The sequence below is a fragment of the Papio anubis genome, chromosome 1, assembly GCF_008728515.1.
Source record: "Papio anubis isolate 15944 chromosome 1, Panubis1.0, whole genome shotgun sequence".
In the NCBI taxonomy this organism is placed as follows: Eukaryota; Metazoa; Chordata; class Mammalia; order Primates; family Cercopithecidae; genus Papio; species Papio anubis.
In genome coordinates, this window is record NC_044976.1 from 55611688 (window position 1) to 55634584 (window position 22897).

The window sequence follows — 22897 nt, forward strand, 5'->3', positions numbered from 1 at the left end:
GAGGGCCATACTGTAATAACAACAGCATGGCCTGAGCTAATACCACAAATAGAATCGCTGATCTTAGGGTCACACAAGCAGCACAGTGGTTAAAAGGCTTGTGGCTAAGGCTGGGCATGGTGGCTCATGACTTAATACCAGCAATTTGGGAGGCCAAGGCTGGCAGATCACTTGAGGTCAGGAGTTCGAGACCAGCCTGGCCAACATGGTAAAACTCTGTCTCTACTAACAATACAAAAAATAGCCAGGCATGGTGGTGGACACCTGTAGTCCTGGCTACTTGGGAGGCTGAGGCAAGAGAATCGCTTGAACCCACAAAGCAGAAGCTGCAGTGAGGTGAGATAGCAGCACTACACTCTGGCCTGGGTGACAGAGTGAGTGAGACTCCATATCAAAAGAAAAAAAAAAGAGTGTTGGGGCTAATATATGAACACTGCATCTATATATGAGGTTTCAGATCCCAGCCCTTCCACTTACTAGATGTATGCCTTTGGGTAAATGACTCACCCTTCCTGGGCCTCAGGTTACTCATCCACGAAAGTGGATTAATTGAGTTAACACAAGGAAAGCATTAAGAACAGTGAAAGGAGCACTGTAAGGGTTCAATCAAGGGTGAACTGCTGTTACCATAACCATCACCATCACCATCACCATCAGCAACATCCTTACTCTGATTTGACCATGTTTCTTTCATACTATAGTACTGCAATCTCCCTTCTGTATTCTCTACCCGCACCATGGCAGCCTCTCACTGGGTACCTTCCTATCCTCCTCCAGCAAGAGGCACAGCAACACCGATGACATCCAGGTAGGCAGGTCAGACCTCCCTTAATAAAAATCACAGAATTTCATTATCATGTGTATTTTTTTAAAATTGAGGTTTTAAATCACATATCATGAAATTTACCATTTTAAAGTGTACAATTCAGTGTTTCTTAGTATACTCATAAGGTTGTACAACCATCATTGCAATCTAATTCGAGAACGTTTCTTTTTTAATTTTTTAAAATCATTTTAATTGACAGATCAAAGTTATATATATTCACAATGTACAACATGATGTTTTGAAATATGTATACATTGTGGAATGGCTAAATCAAGCTAAGCAACATAAGCATTACCTCACGTATTTATCTTTTTGTGCATGTGGAGAGAACACTTAAACTCTACTCTTAGCAATTTCCAAGAACACAGTGTTATGAACCGTAGTCACCATGTTACAAAAGAGAAGTCCTGAACTGCTTCCTCCTGCCTAACTGGAATTCTGTGCCCTCTGACCAACATCTCCCCAACTCTCTCCACACCACCCCCAGTCCCTGGTAACCACCACTCTGCTCTCTGCCTCTGTGAGTTTGACTTCTTTAGATCCCGCATATCAGTGGAATCATACGGCACTGGTCTTTTTCTGCCTGGCTTATTTCACTTACATAATGTCTTCTATCCATAGCATATGTATTTTTTAAAGCACCAATCAACTTTTTCTATTGGTTCTTAGAAATATTTCCAAATTTCCACTTTTCACTAATTAGGTAATTAATGAAATTTTCACGAATAAATTCCATTAGAACGAGAAACACCACAGTGCAGTGTAAGAATGTGGTCACTTAAGCCAGACTCTGGTCAAATCCTGGATCCAGCAGTTATTCGTGATATGGCCTTAGCCAAGTTACTTAACCTGTCTATGCCTCCATTTCCTTATCTGCAAAATGGGTATAATAGTGATTCTCAGTTCACAGGGTTACCCTGTGCTAGGAAGGACTGAACAGAATCTGGTGTTACGGGGCAGTGCTGGGCGCCTGAGACACAGTGTTCAAATCAGTATCTGTCCTAGCTCAATATCTGGGAACAGGAGCAGGGCCACTTTAGAGCAGTGGTTCTCAAACTTGAGTGTGCATTAGAATCATCTGGAGGGCCTGTTAAGGAAGAGATTGCTGAACCCCCGACCCAGAGTAACTGACCATTGAGGCTGCTTTCTATTGTGATTTTTTCTTTTATCTTCCTTTTGCAATTGTCTGCCAACAAATGTTGAAATGCTTCTCAGAGCTGGCCACGCACCCGAGTTTGGGACAAGTCTGCCTGTCTTTTTAATGGATGCTCCTGTTTAGTGAGGCCTGAGTGATTTCATGTAAGGTGCTGAGAACAGCCCTTGGCATGTGGTAAGCACTCAATAAGTCCTACATACTTTATTATTAGATGCTTTTCCCGATGCTTCAAAGACAGCGATAAAAGAAAAGAGTTTGATGATTGCTGCAAAAGAAAAGAGCAGTTCCACAACAAGTGGGCCAGATATAGTTCTTCCTCTAACATGCTATATCACGTGGAAAAGTCCTTTCCCTTTCTGAGTCTTGGTTAAGAAAGAAAATCCATTAACACCTGAGGTGTATAAAATTCTTTCACTCAGCTAGCCCCCTTTGCACATCCCCAACTCTCAGTGACAAATTAAAATTCTCCTACCATCTGAAACCCGCTAGCCTGAGTGCTAGTGACAGTTGTGTGCCGAGCAGACAACCTCGCTCCATGGGAGGCATGGAGAAGCACATATCCAGTCAGTCCTCAAAGCGCATCTCCAATCAGTCCTTAGGAAACCATGGAACACAGCCACAGCCATTGCTGGGCACAGCAATCAGACATGAGAATGCAACCAACACAGCATCCTGAGGCTTTGCTTACAGACAGATGGAGGGACAAGAGGCTCATTCTCATGCACGTGCCCATTTTATATATGCTAATTAGTAATAGCGGAAAGTGTAATAACTTTGGGTCTTGGGTCTTAGGGTAATGAACAGAAAATGATTAATGAATGGAAAATGAGTTTCCAAGTTCTGCCTTCAGTAGGATGTGTAGGCACAATATACTCTTGCCTGATTTGGGCTTCCCTATCTCTCTGAATCATGCTGGTGCTACTGTTGACACAGCACTCTTATTCTTTCATCCATCCATCACATATTCATCAAACATTCATGGAATCTAGTAGAAGTCAGGCAATGATCTGCTGGGTTAAAACAGCAATATAAGGTTCAACATGACTTCTTGTCCTCTTTCTGTTGCTTTCACCCTCCTTAACACAGGGAGTCTGTTCAATACTAAAGAGGACATTTTCTGCCTTCACTTAACATATATTTACTGAGGAACCAAAGTACTTTAACAATAAAGATACATAACTTTCATGGAATACTTCAGATGTACAAGGCTGAGCACTTAAATGCACTCTCTTATTTATTTTAAGAATATGCTGGCCTTTTCCCATCATATTCCCATCTTACAGTGAGGAAAGCTAAGCTGGAAAACAGTTAAGTAGCTTGTGCAAGCTCTCATTACTGAGGTGCTGCTCATTACTGGGCTGAACCCAGTTCTCTCTAAAATCAGTCAGGCTCCTAACTGGATCCTGAATTGCTTGCAGACACTAGCCAGGTGGGAAGAACACATGCTTTAAGTCAGACCAGCCTTCATTAGAGTATCTCCTAATTGTGTGACTTTGGGCCACTATGCCTCAGCTTCAGTTTCCTGGGCCATGAAACGGCATTAAAGAAGAGAATTGTTGTGCAAATTTAAAGAGATGCATGCATGGAATCCCTATAAGTAGCTCACCAACTCGACAATTGGTGGCTATTACTAGAAGTAGTTAAGTGCCCAGCTTTGTAGGTAGGCAGTGTGACTTCAAATTTTCCTTAAAAAGATAATTACGCAAACTCAAATAAGCCAGACAAAAAAATAGTACACGTATGAATTTATAGATAAACTGTGGAGAATGAAAACATGTAAAGCAACAGAAAGCAGTCAGTGTTGTGAGGATGGGATAGGGATGGGGAGTAAAAGGAAGGGGAGGGAGGGCGGGATGAAGAAGGGCCAAGGAATGTTTTGGAAGTGATGGATGTTTTGTAACTGTGATTGTGGTAATGGTTTGATAGGTATACACATACATTTGAGTTAAGATGTCTCAAAATGTAGACTTTAAATATGCATAATTCATTGCATATCAATTTTACCTCCATAAAGCTGTTTTTAAGAAAGGATTTCTGGCACATGAGCAAGTACTCTCTGTTGAAGGTGGAGCCAGTTTTATCTACGTTAGTTCAGTGTAGCCATCCTCACCATAATATAATACCTAGAGCTGGACAGGAGGCTGCCAAGGCACTTTCTTGGCAAATCTCTCTTTTCTTTCCTTGTCCATCATGTAGCGGGAGATGACCTGGCAGTGAGTGTGGGAGGCAGGTGGGCTCTTGGCAAACCAGGAAGATTAGCAAACATGATTTGACCATTTATTGAAGTCCTGGACCGCATAGTAAGGAGACTCTTTGGTTAAAGAAAGGGCTTTAATAATTCTTGGTCTTAGCCCAACATGGGTGTAGGCAATTCTGTTTAATTAAGGTAATTTTTGTCACTTGAGTCACTGGGCACCTTTCAAAGGGGTCAACCACACTAAGCGGCAATGGAGACTCCAGAATATTACAGTTGCCACAACAAAGTCAATTGTTAACATAAATCAGAAATTAAAAATATTTCTCACTTGCAGGTATATCACAATAAGTGAAGAATCAGTGATGCCAATACAGTCCTTTTTGCTTGTGCAATTCAAAACTTAGCCTATGTAGTTCGAAAATTCACTTTTAATTGGCGTTTGAAAGCAAGGGACAACAATACATGATAATAACTGAGATTAGTCATAATAGAGGTCAATGTTTCCGGAAGATTTACCATATGTCAGGTACTTCCTAAGCGCTTTGTGGGTCTATTTGATCCACACAGCAAACCTATTAGGCAGACTGCCATCAAAATCCCCACTTTAGAGATGAGGATATAGAGGCACAGAAAGTTCGATAACTTGGCCAGGTGTGGTGGCTAATGTCTGTAATCCCAGCACTTTGGGAGGCTGAGGCAGGCAGATCACTTGAGGTCAGGACCAGACTGGCCAACATGGTGAAACCTCATCTCTACTAAAAAACAAAATCAGCCAGGCATGGTGGCATGTGTCTGTAATCCCAGCTACTTGGGTGGTTGAGGCACGAGAATTGCTTGAACCCAGGAAGTAGAGGTTGCAGTGAGGTAAAAGAGCACCACTGCACTCCAGTCTAGATAACAGAGACTTCATCTCAAAAAAAAAAAAAAAATAGAGAAAAGGAAAGTTCAATAACTTGACCAAAACCACATGATGAAATGCAACATTTTAACTATTAACAACAGCTATGGTTTCTTTAGCTCCTGCTACGTACTAGAACTGTGTGAGGCACTTTATATATTTTCTTTTTAAAAACTGAAATTAAAGCCACAACATGAACTAGGTACAATTATTCTCATACTACAAATGAAGAAACTGAAGCTTTGAAATACTAAGTAATTTGCCCAAGGTCTCACAGTTAAATAGCAGTAGAGCTAGATTTTAGTGCCGGATTCATCTAATTCCAAATGCAAGGACTACTGAGGAGAGCACGTGGTTTTACGTACCCTTTGAATATGTTCGTCTTCTCCTCACCCCAAGTCAGTAAGTTCCATTATTCACACATGACAGACAGACACAAAGACACAAAAAAGGCTGAAGAAGACAAAACATTTGTTTAATTTCACTTGCATGTTTTAGAGTCAGTTATTTTTAAAACCCAGGGAATGTAATCTTGCTCATAGGAAATGCTTTGGAAGGCAATAAAGTAGATTAAATTAAAGTATGGTTTGATGGTGATGATTTAGCAAACTGCAGTGGTGTTAGTAAAAATGAAATAGAAGATCTCTTTGCATATTATCTCCCTAAAGAGTACCACATAAGAAACATTCTTTGCACATAAAATAATGAGAATATATACATATAATAAACATAAACTACAATATATGAAAATATGCTTCTTCCATAAACTCTGCTAAACCTCCAATAAGGTGGAAGGATATTAAAATATGAGCTGGAAAAAATGAGAAGGGTTATAAGCAACTTCTAGCAGGCTTGGGTTTGAAAATAAAACCAACTCATTAACATCTCCCTCCCTCCTTTCCTAGTGTCTATGCACTGTACATTTAGAAATCACCCACCCTGTGACAGAGCAAGGCATGCAGACTTAAAGGAATGGTGCTGCCGTCAAGGAATTCACAGTGTAGCGGGGAAGAGAAACACAGTCCTAGAGCAGGAGAATTAAATAGAACATAATGAAGCCTCTCAAAATCTTCCTCCAATATTTAGAATAAAAGTCAGAATGCTGGGCATCCCCCTGCTCCCAGCCGCAGGGCCCTAAGTCTAGAGACTCATCGCTCACCACTCTCACTATATTCCAAGAACATTGGCCTTCTCTCAATCCCTCAATCATCAAATCTTTCCCCTTTGCATTTGCTGTTCTCTCTAGATGGAATGTCCCCCTCCATCCATATTCTGGCTTAACTTTCTCTCTTCCTCCCTCCCTCCCTCCCTCCCTGCATTCTCTCTGTCTCTCTCTTTCTCTCTCTCTCTCTCTCTCACACACACACACACACACACACACACACACACAGAGAGGCATCAATTTCTCCTGGGAGAGTAAAAAAAGGATTCCAGAGGAAGTGACATGTAAGCTGGACTCTGGAGGAGTAGATGAGGTGATCAGGTGTTTCAAAGGAGAGAAAAAGGAAAGACAAGACAGGAAGAGGACACGGTAGGTGAAAAAGCATAGCACATTAGGAAAATGGAAGGAAGTGTGGGGCACTGAGTGTGTCGAGTGTGGAATAGGACAAGAGCATAAGTTGAGGCCTAGATCCCAAGGTCAAGGTCTTGCCTGTGAAGGTCAGCGGCTTGCAATCAGAGGTATGCACCATGGGCACCCCCAGGGCACTGGTCTTATGAACATGTTTTTAAAGAAAAAATCTCTGGGAACTGCATAGAGGAGAGACTAAAATTTTTCCAACAAGAACCTGAGGCTGGGGGAAGGGAAAAGACTCACATCACAGCATGTGAGTCCACATCCACCCCACACACTGAAGGCTCTGGTGAGTGTCTTTGTTACCTTGTTAAGGAGTCCACTCGGAAACTGAATTAAAAGAATAGGGCTCCTGCAGCTTTTAATACCTTCTCTTATTAAAGTAGAATTTCTAATTAATAATTTATTTTTAAAAGGAAGATCAATTAGTAGACACCTTAAAAAACCCACACAGGGACTTCAGCAAGCGCAGCAGGACTGCCTCTCCCAGAGGCACAGGCCACCTAGGGCCTGTCCCAGAGAGAGGTGCAAACACCTGGAGAGAAGCAGTGCTTTGTCACCTTTACTTAAAGGGCTTGTTGGGAGGTGGCAGCTGGCTTGTCTTCTGATGGAAAACTATCACACTGGGGGAAATGTAACCATAGGCATGACAACCGTGAGTAAGGAAGAGGACCGCGGGCTATACATGGGTCATTTCTTCTAAGTCTTCTGGTACAAGAACAATTCTGACTACAGGGAAATCACGGATCGTCTACAGGGCAATGAAGATGCTTGGGGAATAAAACTGTTGCCACCAAAGATTCAGCAGTGTGAAAAGTGAAGATGATGGGAGTTGAAGTCAGAAGTCCGAGACCCAACTGCAACCCCATGACCAACTCTGTGACCTTGAGTCAATCATTCTCACCTCTCTGAGTCCAAGTTTCCTCGGCTGTTAAATAAGGAGAGTGATCAGGACTTAACAGGATGGTTTTAAGGAATAAGTAACATAAATGCACATGAAAAGTATCCAGCCTGGTACCAAGCAGTCCTAAGAAGTCCAGCCTATGGAAAGGCCACATGAGTCCAAGCTGTACAAGCTGCAGTACATGAGTATAGGACTAAGTGATCCCAGTCCCTCAAAGACGATCACTATCAACGCCATGGCCTCAGAGAACTATGTGATGCAAACCAATATTCCATTTAATCAAGTCCTTATTTCAAACTAGATCATCAGAGTGAACTTAGGCAGGGAACTTTACCTCTTTCTATATACTGTCCCCTCGCTGGTCTGAAATTACTGGTGACTATACTCCTGTCTCTCCCTTACCATCTTAAGCCTTTTCAGATATATGGTTCTGTTGCCCTTTAGCCTGAAGACAGTCTGGTTGCATCTATTAGTGTCCTTAAGCTGCCGGAATACATTCACTCAACATTGATTTACTGAGCACATATTATGTGCCATGTGCTATTCCAGTCATGGTGGGTAAAATCAACATGGTCTCAATTCTCTTGCAAGAAACATGCAATTTAGTCTGTGGGAGGGAAAGTAGGGTAGTAAGCAATGATTAAGCTCACAAAGAAACAAAAATCCAGTCTTGGTGCTATGTGTTATGTAATATAGGGGTTACAAGCATGTAGTGTGGAGACAGAGAGCCAGGGTTCAAATCTGAATCTGCTGCTTCCCACTCTATGACTCGGGGCGATTGTTTTAATCTTTCTGGGTGTCAGTTTCCTCATCGGGGTATGGTGAGGTCTAAAAGAGTTAATGTATGTAAAGCCCTCAGGACAGTGCCTGGAACGTAATAATAAGAATGAAAATAAGTGCTACTAAAATTTTTATAGTTGTATTTGACCAGCCCCACAGTGATTTCACTTGGAATTTTGCAAGTAAATGCTTGAAGATGAGGATCAATAAATTGGCAAGTTTATGGAGTTAAAAACAACTCATGTTAATAAAGTACTTTCCAATTTAAAAAACATTTTCATGCAAAATTCTTACTTGATGATTAAAAGGAGCTACCTGAAGCGAGGAGATGAGGTAAGTAGTTTTTCTTAGCATCTTAATTCATTACAGGGTCCTTATTACTTAGCCTAGAGCCAGGTATCTACTAGGCAAGCAAATGTTTGTTGAAGGAATAAATGCAGATGAGAGAACTGAGGTAGCATTCACTGTGAGATAACCACTGTGCTTGATGCATTACATACATTTAATTCAGAGAGCTTAGGTGACTCTCTCAGGGCCACACAGCTAAGTGAGAGCAAGGTCTGGGTCTTCGGGAACCACTGCTGCTTCTGCAAAGCCACTAAATGAGACCACCCTGTACAGGGTTTTTGTGGCTTTATCAATGACACCCTCTTTCTTCCTGGCACACGGTAGGCAGTAAGCAAGCATTCATTCATTCATTGGTATAATAGGAAAAAAACCCCTGCACTACCATGTTCTCCTGAAACTTAAGTGGTGTCTACAGTCTTTATTGAATGAAGGCATCCATCAACATCCAAATCCTTCCCAGGAACCAGTCCTTTAAGACCCAGGGCGCACTTCTTCAGCACTCCAGCCTTCTCTTGGTGTCTGAAGTGCACAGTTTCTTTATCCCTACCACTTACCATGCCCACCCTTAACCAATTTATTCCTAGTCTCAGCTTAAATATCACTTCCCTGGGAAAGTCCACTTTTCTAGACTTCATCAATTATGTGAGGGCCCTATCTACCATCTGATGTGTGCCCTACATTTCAAAATTCATGCAAAAACACAGGCCAAGATTGTTCTAACAACTGTGGATTCGGCATGAACAAAACAGACAAAAACCCTGCCCTCATGAAGCTTCCGTTCTGGTGGAACATAGTATTTTCTCCCAAAGCTCTTATAATTGTAATTAATTATTTGAATAATCATTAGCTGGATGTCTTTCATATTCAACTAGAAGATCTAGGAGAACGGGGATCAGTTCTGTGGACCCTCCAGAGCCTAGCACAGAGCCTAAAACCTAGCAGGTTTAATCCTACAAGAATTTAGATGAAGGACGAATGAATAAAGGCATGCATGCATGTATGCATGAATTTTCAATTTCTATAGCATCTTACACAGACTACGTAATTTAAAAAATAGGTAAAGGAACAGGAAAGTATTCAAGCTTCCATCATCAGAAGTTCAAGTAATTCACCATCTTTAAGGATTCCCTTCAATTTCTGATGTGCGGCATACATATTTCTGCCAAGCAGAGGTATTGCAGAACAAATCACAAGATAGCAATTATCTCCCCCAATATTCCTATAAATAGTTGCAGGCAGCCGTCTACCTCATCCTTGTTTCAGTACTGAGTTTCTGGGATGAATTTGAAAGGCAGATTTTTTTTTAAAAAGCCTTGGCAATTGAGAGGCTATAGTTGGCTTATAGAGACTGTGCTTGCAGGTGCAAAAAAATACATTTTGCATACATAAAAATACAAGGGGGTCACGCTGGATTCCTTTGAATGTGCGGCCTTACATTTTTAATTTTACTTTTCTGAATTTTTGATGAGGACAGATTTTGTTGGTCTCCTGCCCATTTTCAGAGCACATTGGAATTTGGCAGTTCCACTTGGGAACCCATTGAAATGCAAAGAGAGGCCAGGTCTGTAACTAGGATCCCTTTACCTGCATTCACTCTGGAACAAGAGAAAACGGAAAGAGGAATTAACCATTAAATTACCAGCTGAATTAGAATTAGAAATTGTTAAGGTGGGAAGATTTACTCGCTGAAATACTAATTCTGAACTGTAGGCTTCAAAAACTAAGATATAGTAGTTATACCCTCCATTTGGATCAGCACTTTACAGTTTAGAAAAGCATTTTCACATCCATCCATTATTTCATTGCAACCTCCCTGAAAACCTGTAATTAAGTTATCACACTGGTACCAATTATCTTTTTTCTGTACAAATAGGATCATGTAATTTCCCTTCTTTAGGAAGTTCAGAGTGGTCCTGTTGCTCTCAGGATGAAGTCCAAAATCAAGGCTCCTGTATCTGAACTTATCCCACCTTCACAACTATGTCTTCTATGATTCATTCATTCTCTGGTAATAAACATACAGGCACAATTTTAGCTTACCAAAATTTTCCAGTACAACAAAGGAGAACAGACAGTCACTTCAGATAAATGCATGTTAGTAATTCCTGAAAGGGGGTTTAAGTTGAAATTTATTCATTGGATTCTGAGTTAGGCAGATGACATGTGCAGCAGCAGATTGGGGTATAAGGCAGAGATGATTGAGTAACAGCAAACAGTGGGGACACAGGAACACAAGAAACAGCACCATTTCTCTTAGCCACAGCCATACAGGATAATTGCCCCATAATTTTTCACACCTCCAAGTTTTGGACAATCTAACAGAAAGATCCCTCATTCTTTCTCCACTAGATAAACCCATTAATCCTTCAAGTTCCGTCTCACTTGTCATTTCTCTCTGCTTCCTCAGCTTCTCCATTAAGCTTTGTTTTTGCTTGTACTTTCATTTCTTCCTACTGAACCATAAGCTCCTTGGGGACAAGGAAAGTGAAGTGTGAGCTTAATACACAGTGGATGAGCAGAGCAGGGACTCAGTGCCCAAGACAGAAAGTAGGGGGTGTTTTGGTAAGTGGGAACCAGTGGCCCACAGACTAGCTGCCATGTCACTGCCCACCCATGCTGCTGCTCTCAAAAATGGCATGTGTGATAAGGACAGCTAACTGAAAGCCCACCTGGATTAGGCTCTGAACTAAACTGACCGTGAACAAATTGGCCAGTGGGGGTCCTTGTAACATCCCTGCTTGACAGTGGAGAACAGGTTCATGAGTGATTTACAGATGATAGCGTTCATTCCTTTTGTGACCTCTGCACTGGACTGCACTGTCTCTATTCCAACCCAAGCCGATACCCGTGTGTTTTTCAACTGTTCTGTCTCTTGGTGTCTATTTGCTTGAAGAACATTATGCAAACTGTATCGGTTCTGGACAACTGGCCTAGACAAGGAGCTAAGGCTTCTTTGATGTGGCTCAACCTCTTCTTAGTGTAGTGTTTTTTGTTCGTTTTGTTTTGTTTTGTTTGAGACAGAGTCTTACTATGTTGCCCAGGCTGGAGTGCAGTGGCGCAATCTCGGTGTACTTCAACCTCTGCCTCCCGGGTTCAAGACATTCTCCTGCCTTAGCCTCCCGTGTAGCTGGGATTACAGGCGCCTGCCACCATGTCTGGCTAATTTTTGTATTTTTAGTAGAGATGAGGTTTCCTCACGTAGACAGGCTGGTCTCAAACTCCTGACCTCAAGTGATCTGCCCACCTCGGCTTCACAAAGTGCTGGGATTACAGGTGTGAGCTACTGCGCCTGGCCTAGAGTAGTGTTCTTTAAAAAATGCCAGGTGATTTTTTATTTCACATGAAATCATATCTGGTAGCTGATTTTCTTTTGCAATTTAGGTAACTTGAAAATCCCCAAATCTAAAAAAGATAAAAGCACAGTTCTTTTGAAATGGGAGTGGGGGTCATAGTAACCAGTTACTCAGGCTTTCCCCTAATCTCTCACTCCTACACAGACCCTAAGGCATCTCCACAGACCTAAGATTCCATAGAACACAAAATAAAAACACTGGTCTAGATTGGAAAAAAAAAAAAAAAAAAAAAAGACTGGTAAAAGACTGGTCAAGACAAACTCTAAGAGTTGACATCAGCTGGTCTATCAGGTTAGCTCTCAGTTTGGATCGGAAATATCAAGGAAGATTAGATTTGGCATCACCTGGCTTTGATTCCTGATTTGCACATGTATTCAATAGCATGATCTTAAAGGATGTCATTTCAGCTTCCCAGAGGCTCAGTTTCCTTATATGTGTGGTGGAAATCACAATAAAGACTTTGTTGGAATTGTCCTGATTAGATTAAAATGTACATAAAGTATTTCACATAACAAGCAAACAACAAATATAAGGTGAATTAGCAATTGTGATTACGGCTGAAGTGCTATTTATTATTGTCATTTACTTTGACTAAAGTATTCTTTAGCTCTTTGTGATCACTAGTAGGACTAGAAGGCTTTGAAAAATGACAATTCTTCTTCAACACCCACCTCCATCGAAATACCAATAGCAGTATTAATTTTAAAGAACTTTCAACACAGGGCTAAAAGATGATTGAAACAATTTCTCAGACGAGCCACTCACCTTTGGAAAATAAGGCTGTTTTGTGGGAAATTAAAGCTCACCCATTTGAGAGTGTCAATGGAATTCCAGTGAAAAGGGCTCTCCTCTGAAGGCAGTGGCATCCTTTGTTTGTTCTCTTATTATTGCAGCATTCCTGTTATCAAAGGCATAAAGGGGAGGCCCATCTGCACCCAACACAAAGGAGAGAATTCCTGAGACCAATCTAATGAGAGGCAGGGTCCCTATGAGTCTTGGAAGCCAAAAAATCTCGGGATATATGGTTTCCCAAAAGTCCTACCCCAGCAGGAATTGGCTGATTCATTCTTTCTTTCACAAACGCACCTCAAATACTTACTGAGCACATGGTAGTGAGTCTAGAGCAGTGGACCAAATAGGCGAAGTCTCTACTCTCTGAGTTTAGCCATGGGGCAGGCAGGAAGGGGTCAGAAAGGTTCTCGCCACCAGAGTCCCAAGAAGACAGAAGATAGCAGAATCACGATTACCAAGGAGGGAAGTACATTTTTATAAAAATGTGGGCTATGAGATCAGCAGCTTTGCTTACTTGAAAATAGAACTAAGAGTGATTCATCAACTACTATGTGTCAGAGACTTGGTAGGATGCATAAATACATCATCTCATATAATTTTCACAACAACCACACTCGGCTAAGTATTATTTCTCTCGTCTTACAGATGAGAAAACTGATGCTCAAAAGAGGCAAAATTCCTTGCTCAAGATCACATAGCTAGTAAGTAGCAGACCTGAGACTGTCGGATCTCAAAGTTGAAGTTTTTTTACTAGGGTTTGCATCTCTAGCAAACGGGCTTAACAAACCTATTTTCATTAATATGTACAATGTCTCCTAGTGCATTCAAACAGTATAGACCAAATGACTGCCACAGAGAGAAATTAGTGGATCTACATTTAGAAACCACATGTTTTTATTGGCTCTTCTCTTTCTCTATCTCTTTTTAATGCTCTCTCCAATACCAATTCACTTTGTTCTTTTCAATGAGCATTTGTCCAATTTAAAGTCAATGAAAAATAATGTAATTTTTCAACAAGTTTGCATTAAGCCCTGCAAAAGTGCTTATATGCTGTTTAGTGCTAAGGGTGCTGGAGCAGGGAACACATTTGAATATGTCTGTAATTGAATTCCAAAGGGGTTAGCAGGAAGCTGGCTTTGTTCTGTAATTTAGGGAACTAAGAGCTTGTTAGAAAGGCTTTGGAGGAGAAGAGGAGGGAAGCAGGGAGAAAAAGGGGGAGAGGGATAGGAAAGAATGCTTAGTAAGGAGAACCTCCCTCCACAGCCTGCTGCATGAAAGGAGATGGTCTCTCCCTCTACCAGACAGGGCTGCACTTGGCAGTCAAAAGATTTAGGTTCTATTTCCAGCTCCACAAATTCCTAGCCCCCACTACCTCATTGGTTAAGATTTGTAATGTGGAAAGTCTATGATTCTATTTAAAAAGGCAGTGACCTAACACCACTGGGCTTATTTTTACCTTCCTTTTATAAATAAGTTAAAATCTCAGGATGCACATGCCTCCTCCCTGTCTCTTCCCATTTGTTCTTCTTACTGAACAAATTGGTGCCATTTACGCCAAGTTGGGGTTCATGGCTCTTTCTTTTGCTCAAAAACAGAGTTGAAGCTTAGGTCTGAGTTTCACACTGTTCTCTTGCTTCTGAAACCACATGTTAAAATCCAGATCCTTTTGGTTCTTTTGCTGGCCAGTGTCTATAAACTAGAACTGAGTCCTAAGCAAGAGGCTTCATCAAGAGGCAATATGTAGAAACAGAAAAGGACACAGGCGTTTTGAAGTCAGAAAGACCTGGAGTTAAACCCTGATTTAGCCCCTTTTTCATCTCATGTGTAAAACAAGAGTGTGAGTGTTATGCCATGTACATGATGTGTGACACATCCCAGGCACTTAAATGACAAACACATTCACTTTTGTTTTCTTTCTTTCTTCTTCTTCTTCTTCTTTTTTTTTTTTTTTTTTTTAAGACGGAGTTTCATTCTTGTTGCTAGAGTGCAATGGCAGTCTCAGCTCACTGCAATCTCTGCCTCCCAGGTTCAAGCAATTCTCCTGCCTCAGCCTCCCGAGTAGCTGGGATTACAGACACGCGCCATTGTGCCTGGCTAATTTTTGTATTTTTAGTAGAGACAGGGTTTCACAATGTTGGCCAGGCTGGTCTTGAACTCCTGACCTCAAGTGATCCACTTGCCTCGGCCTCCTAAAGTCCTGGGATTACAGGCATGAGCCACTGCTCCCGGCCCATACTCATTTTCATTATTAACAAATAGCATTTGCTCCAGAGATCATGAAAATGTAGATGATAAAACTTTGAACCCTTCAGTTCATGAGTTCCCCTAAAGAAAGAGCAGAAAATACTTTCATGTTCATTTATAAAAATGATAGAATAGATTACTGTAATTAATATCTTATTTCCTTTCAAAGAGAACTCAACTGCCTCTCTAGATAGTAACTTCTTCCAGCAAGGTGTCAAGTCTTGGGATGGTCTATGTATTCATATCTGAAAGGGCTTGATTTTTATAAGTTTAATAAAGGCTCAGTTCAAAACAAGTTGATGGCTGACTTGTCAGTTCACATAAAAAGTGTCTATGAAGATCAAACGCCTTGAAATAGGCACAATGACCTTCCTGGAACCCAAGGTGGGGAAATACTTCCTGTGTTAGTTTGAGTTGCCTAAAGCAGGCCTTGAAATAAGGATTGTAATGCAAGTAATTTACTTGGGAGATGCAAATAACACTGTCATGGGAGTGAGGAAATGATATAATAAAGAGAAAGTAGCCCATAAAAGGTGCATCATTAAGCCAGATGCCAGGAAACTGGAAAGCAGCATAAAACACACTCCTCAGAATTTTGATCCCCAAAGGGTGAGGGAGTTGGGGTATTTATACACTAATTCCTAAGAGTCATCTGTCAAGGGCTGCTCCCAGGTGTGTCAAGAACCTTAAATGTCTGACCTGCGCTCAGATCAGCAGTGGCCCTCCTCAGTTTTGGGGAATCCAGCCCAGAAATGCAGCTACGAGCAGTTAGCACTGGAATGACAGAAACCAAGGGATAAAGTGAGGTATGAGCATCTGCTCCCCTTTCAAATGAGGTTTCCTGTTTAGGTACCACAGATCACACTCTTCCCTTAGGAACAACACCCTTCCAGACCACCTCACCTGGCTTACTCCTCCTCATTCTTCAGCAGCTGTCTCCTTAGGCATATATGTAGCATTCCACTAAAACTATCTGTACCTCAGCCATCTCTGTAGTTGAAGAACCTAAAATAGTATCTGGCACATGGTAAGTGCTGAGCACTTGTTTTTTAAAATAATGTATCCATTCTTACTTGAATGGACTTAAGGGCCAGGCACTGTGGCAGGTGATTTTAATGCATTTTCTTTCTCCCAGTTTACTTGATATGCTTATTTATTAATTTTCATCCCCATTTTGTAGATGAGGAAACTGAGGCCTAGAAAAGTTAAGAGCTAAAGACATGGCAAGACTGAGATTCAAATCTAGAATTTTTATTCCAAAGCCACCTGTACCTATGGAAGACTGTGAAACAGAAACCTTGAGAATTACAGACAGTGAATTCAGGCCAAGTCACAAGGAATTTGGACTCTATTGTAAGCTTCAGGGACAAATGCACTGTGTCACAAGGTGTTGCTGGAGACTTACGAGGCATACAGTTCAACTGCTAGTTTCTCCTTGAGAAGGTGAGCTGCAGATGGCATGTCAGATTCACCTTTCTATGTCCAGCACTTGGCACAAGGCCTGGCATAGTAAATATGTAATGGAGGCTTACTGAACAGAACAAGCAATTGAGTAAAAAACTAAGAAATAGATGGAAGAATAAACTGAGGGGATGGGAGGGCCATGAGGGATGGTGATTCTGCAGGGAAGTTGCATTACTGCACTGAGTGTCTCTAGCTTGGGTTTTTATTCATTCTAACAGCATTTATGAACACTACTATGTTTATAGCAAAGTGTGGAAAGCCTAAACCATATGCTTTAAACACACTGATTTTTCTGCTTAAAAATATGCTCTTCTGCTGCTGCAAAGACAGTTAAATGAATTGGGGGAGGTCTGTTCTTCACGTTGCAAACTGGGTATTTGCAGGGATAAAAGCTTCCACTAAACACTGTTCCTCTACTATCAGTTGTGCTTGCTGCTGTCAATAATGCCCTTTACCTAATCACAAGCAAAGATGGATGCCTGGTGGCCAGCTTCAATTCTACTCCACACCTTTGTTTTTCAAGTTAAGAGGACCACCCTGTAATATAATTCACATCTCCCATCACCGAGTTGAACAGATCTGACAGCTAACATTTTGCTGCTTTATTTGACCTTAATCTGCTCTTGAACTTTGTCTACTGTTACTGGATAACCAGCAACTGCAAAGTGAGAGAAACCAATGTGCGTAATGCCTAGTTCCTAACACTTCGCCCTCTGCCTATTGTTTAATTCAATGGTTCTCAACTGTTTCTCTCCTCTGGTCGCAAGACTTGTATCCTCCCACTCCCCTTAAAAACACACACACCAGTCCCTCTCTTAACCTACCTGGTCTACTGTAATAGGAACATAATGAAATTTCATAGGTAAAGGTATTTATATGATTACAGAAAAGCCACAAGGCTTGGACTAAAAAGACCTAAATTGAAATCTTATTTTAGCTTCTTTTTTTTTTTTTTTTTTTTTTTTTTTGAGACGGAGTCTCGCGCTGTGTCACCCAGGCTGGAGTGCAGTGGCGCGATCTCGGCTCACTGCAAGCTCCGCCTCCCAGGTTCAGGCCATTCTCCTGCCTCAGCCTCCGAGTAGCTGGGACTACAGGCGCCCGCCACCACGCCCGGCTAGTTTTTTGTATTTTTAGTAGAGACGGGGTTTCACCATGTTAGCCAGGATGGTCTCGATCTCCTGACCTCGTGATCCGCCCGCCTCGGCCTATTTTAGCTTCTTACAAACTGTGTGACCTTACTTAGCCAAATGACTTAACCTGTTTAAGCCTCAGTTTCTTCATTAATAAAACTGAGATAATAATACAGGATTATTATGACAATTAAATGGGAAGGTAGAAAAAATGTCTAAAACAGTGCTTAAAATCTTGACCTATGGGAGCTGCTCTCATTAACACCAGTATTAATATTAATAAGCATTGTGTTGCTAGAGCCATCATTATTGGGTGGTTTGGGGCTATAACATTTCCATTAATATTTTAGAGAATAATGTCTATTGCTATGAATTTTTTTTTTTTTTTTTTTTTTTTGATACAGAGTCTCACTGTCACCCAGGTTGGAGTGCAGTGGCATGATCCCGGCTCACTGCAACCTCCGTCTCCCAGGTTCAAGGGATTCTCCTGCCTCAGCCTCTGGAGTAGCTGGGATTATAGGTGTGCGCCACCACGCCCAGCTAATTTTTTGTATATTTAGTAGAGACGGGGTTTCACCATGTTAGCCAGGCTGATCTCAAACTCCCGACCTCAGGTAATCCACCTGCCTCCATCTCCCAAAGTGCCGGGATTACAGGCGTGAGCCACTGTGCCCAGCCCAGTCTATTGCTATGATTTTTAAAAATAACCAAAAGCACACTTGCAAAAGACAATAAGCTAGAACAGTCATTTAGATTTTTTCTGTTATATAATTCTTAAAAATAAAATGTTCTGCTGAAAAATGATGAAACTTAAAAATAATACATAAAACATTTCAGCCTGTGTCCTGGTAGGTAAAGACAGCAGGGGTCTACATATCCCAGTTGTTGGAGGGCACAGAAATTGAGGCTTAGTGATTTCTTGGTAAATGTTATAAACGTGCCATGTCTCCTAGACTGCTGAGTCTCATTAGTGGTATATCAAAGGCCTCATTCATCAACTTATTGTCTCAAAAAATAATCTGCATTTTGAGGAACACTATAAAAAATTTACCTAAACACACACACACAGATAAAAGTTCATCTCAACCCAAAGGCTTATCATTAAATTTGATGAAAAAGGCCATGTAGTTGCAATCAAATTCATTTGGTTTCAAAAGGAAGGCAAAAGAGAGGGTGTTTACATTTTAGCAGGTACTGAGTTTAGTTACCAATAGAAAGTATTTTAAAAATTTAAAAACAGGGCCAGATGAAATAGTTTTCACTGCCTGTGCATGTATATGCATGTATATGAATACATCCATACACAAATAATACATTTTACTACCAACCCATTAAAGTTAAAACATCAATCTTCATCATATCAATTTCAAAATATTAGACTCTGCCATTCTAATCTGGTATTGATAAGAATGAACAAGTCCTGGAATTTTACACCTGGGTGCATTTCATTTTGTTTCTCTTCAGTGACAGAATTCAATATGACACAGCTCAGTGTGACAGCATCAGGCTGGGACTGTCACCTTAGGGGCTTATACATCTTTAAAATTCTCACAAAAGTGAAATTGACTGACAGTGAAGCAAAATGATGCTTTTAACTTGAGTTGGAAGATCAGAAAAGTCAATGAAAACACTCAGAGTTCGTTAAGCCTCTTCAGTGAAGATCTTTTGGAGAAAACAGCTGTAGCCTCCCAAGTACAAAACTGCTGCGGTCTGGTGGGACCCCACGGACCATCTTGAGGGATATTGCCACACAGAGGCCATGGTGTTAAAAGTGGTACAAGTAGAGTGCAACTACTTAACAAAGAACGTTTTTTCTCTTCTCATTCTATCACAGGTATAGCATGATGAATAGGGAAGAGTATGGGGCTGGGAAGTGAGAGGTGCTGCATTCAAATCCTTGCTTTGAATCATCACCTTATGGATAAGTGACCCAAGAGACATCACTCAACCCTCATGTCTCCATTTATTTACCTGCAAACTGGCATGATGAATATACTTACTTCAGTGCTGTGGAAACATCAAATCAAAAATGTTACATGTCAAAACTAAATTCCATAAGGCTACACAAAGTTAAGATTTTATTGTCTACAGTCAGCCCTCTGTAACCACAGGCACCACATCTGAGGATTCAACCAAATGTAGACCAAAAACATTAGAAAAAGTAAAAAAAAAAAAAAAAAAAGGTGGCCAGGCACGGTAGCTCACGCCTGTAATCCCAGCACTTTGGGAGCCTGAGGTGGGTGGATCACGAGGTCAGGAGATCGAGACCATCCTGGCTAACATGGTGAAACCCCATCTCTACTAAAAATACAAAAAAATTAGCCAGGCGTGGTGGCAGGCACCTGTAGTCCCAGCTGCTGGGGAGGCTAAGGCAGGAGAATGGCATGAACCCGGGAAGCAGAGCTTGCAGTGAGCTGAGATCATACCACTGCACTCCAGCCTGGGAGCCAGAGCAAGACTCAAACAAACAAACAAACAAACAAACAAACAAAACAATGATAACAATAATGCAAATAAAAATACAGTACAGCAACTATTTACAAAGTATTTACATTGTACTAGGTATTCCAGGTAGTCTAGAGATGATTTAAAGAATATGGGAGGGTGTGCATAACTTGCGTATAAATACTACAACACTTTATATCAGGGACTTGGGCATCTGTGGATTTCAGTATCTACAGAAATCCTGGAACAAATCCCCCAAATATACTGAGGACTGCCTGTATATATTTATGCAATTTTGTTTTTACTGTGGCCATAAATGTTGCTACAATAGACCCCCACACAGGCAGAGCCAGAGAATGCATGCATGATATAATTTTAAGAGTGAGTAAGATTTAACACTAAGTGGTCTGCCTCCTAAACCTATATTTCCTACAAGGCAGCATTCTGTATCTGGCCATAAAGTCACAGAGCTGAAGGGATACCTAGCCCATCCCCCTGTTTTACGAATGATCAGATCCTCACTGAGGAGAAGCAAATGGTCCAAGATTAGGTGGTTAGAAGAAGGGGTTGGATAAAGACAAAAATGATTATGATATAAGAACTAAAACATAATTACTGGTAGTAATATATGTATAGATTTTTTTTTTTTTTTTTTTTTTTGACACAGAGTCTCACTCTGTCACCCAGGCTGGAGTGCAGTGGCATGATCTCAGCTCAATGCAAGCTCCGCCTCCCAGGTTCATGCCATTCTCCTGCCTCAGCCTCCCAAGTAGCGCCCGCCACCACGCCTGGCTAATTTTTTTGTATTTTTAATACAGACGAGTTTTCACCACATTAGCCAGGATGGTCTCGATCTCCTGACCTCGTAACCCGCCCGACTTGGCCTCCCAAAGTGCTGGGATTACAGGTGTGAGCCACTGTGCCTGGCCTTATTTCATTATTTACAAAGCACATTCATACGCACTAGCTCATTTTGATTTTCATCTTGACAGCTTTCTATGAGATAGGTAGTGTTTTTATTATTACCCCATTTTAAACAAAGGAAACCCAACATTCAAATAGGTTCCCTGTCTTTCTCAAGTTTAAGCAGCTAATCAGTGTTAAGAGTTTGGACTCAAGGCTGGATGTCACCCCAATCTCAGATCCCTTCTGCCATCCTGTGCTGAGCTGTAAGGTACAGGAAAGGCAACAATGAGGGCCTGAGAATCTAGCCAATGAAGTGTGGCAGGCAGGGAGCTGCACAGAAGCCTGCTATGGTGCACAGGACTAGAGGACAATAGAGGCAGAAGGTGCAGTGAGTGGAAGGCGAGTTCAGGTCCTGGTGGACTGTGCTGCCCAGGGCCTAGCCGGGTGATCCAAAGCAGCACTGTCCAAAAAAAAAGAAAAAAAAAAAAAAAGGCAAGCTACAGATAGAATTTTAAAAGTTCTAGTAACCATATTTTAAAAGGTACAAAGAAATGGGGGGTGGGACTCTATTAATGTATTTTTTTTAACCTAACCTATCTTAACTATTAGCATTTCAACATATAACTAATGTAAACAATTACTTAGATTTTTGACAATCTTTTTCTTTTTTCAATACTAAGGCATTGAAATCTGCATGTATTTTGCATTTACTACGCATCTCAATTTCATCTAGCCACATATCTGGTACTCAACAGCCACATGTCACTCATGGCCACCAAAATAGATAGTATAGATCTAGAGATAGGGTCAGGGTGGACAGAGTCCTGGACTTTGGGTCCTGGGCAGATCCAGAAAAATAACGATCCAAAAAACACTTTCCCTACAGTTCATCTCAAACTACAGTCATACAAAATGCTGGCTCCACCCAGGCCCCAGAGGAAGCTTGCCATAATAATCACATCTTCTTTCTACCTCCACCTTTTTCTCCTTAGGTAAAGAATTACGGAGAGGAAGCAGAAAACATTACAACTGCAAAACAAAGGTTGGGTTGCATCACGCTACAGGCAGGTAACCTCTTTCAGACCCTGTTTCTTTACCATAAAATGAAGTAGTTCAACCAACCCAGGAACCTTTTCAATATTTCACCATTTTCTCTTTCTTTTGCTTGCTTGTTATTTTCTTGTCCCAATCTCTTTCTCCCAATCCACTTTCTCTCTCTGGCTTTCTTTCCCTATATAATTCCATGATTCATTAAGCATGTACTTAGGCAAGCCCCATGCTAGGCACTGGGGTCTTAGATATGAGTCAGACTTGCTGTTTGCCCTCAGTAGTCAGGGAAGCAGGTATACCAAAAGGTAATTGCAATGCAGTGGGATCTATTAAGTACAATGGAGTCACTGAATAAAAACACTTAGTCCTTTTTGTGCTGCTAAAACAAATACTTGAGACAGGACAATTTATAAAGAATAGACATTTGTTTCTCACAGTTCTGGAGTCTTGGGAAGTCCAAGATCAAGGGACCAGCAGATTCGATGTCTGGTTAGGGCCTTCTTGCTGAGTCCTCACATTGCAGAAAGGTAAAAGTGGAACGATGTAAAGCTTCTTCTAAAAGGGCTTTAATCTCTTTAATGAAGGAGCAACCCTCATGGTCTAATCACCTCCTAAAGGCTCACCTCTTATTACCATCACATTGGCAATATCTGAATTTTGGAGGGGACACATTCAAATCACAGCAACCCTCAACTACCCTTTGGTTTGAGGGGGATCATAAATAGATTAATAGAAGAGAGATTTTTGTCTGTCATACTACAGTTACTTAATCATAATTTCATTTCTCAGCTTTTTTTAAACCAGTGTAAACAAGAGCCATCCAGAATAGTC

General features: G+C 41.1%; 1 protein-coding gene across 11 annotated transcripts in view; it reads right to left on the reverse strand.

Annotated features, from left to right (window-relative positions):
• The window catches only part of DAB1 (DAB adaptor protein 1), a 1241370-nt gene that overhangs the window by 196939 nt on the left and 1021534 nt on the right, over positions 1-22897 (reverse strand). The gene's annotated exons all lie outside the window — the stretch shown is intronic.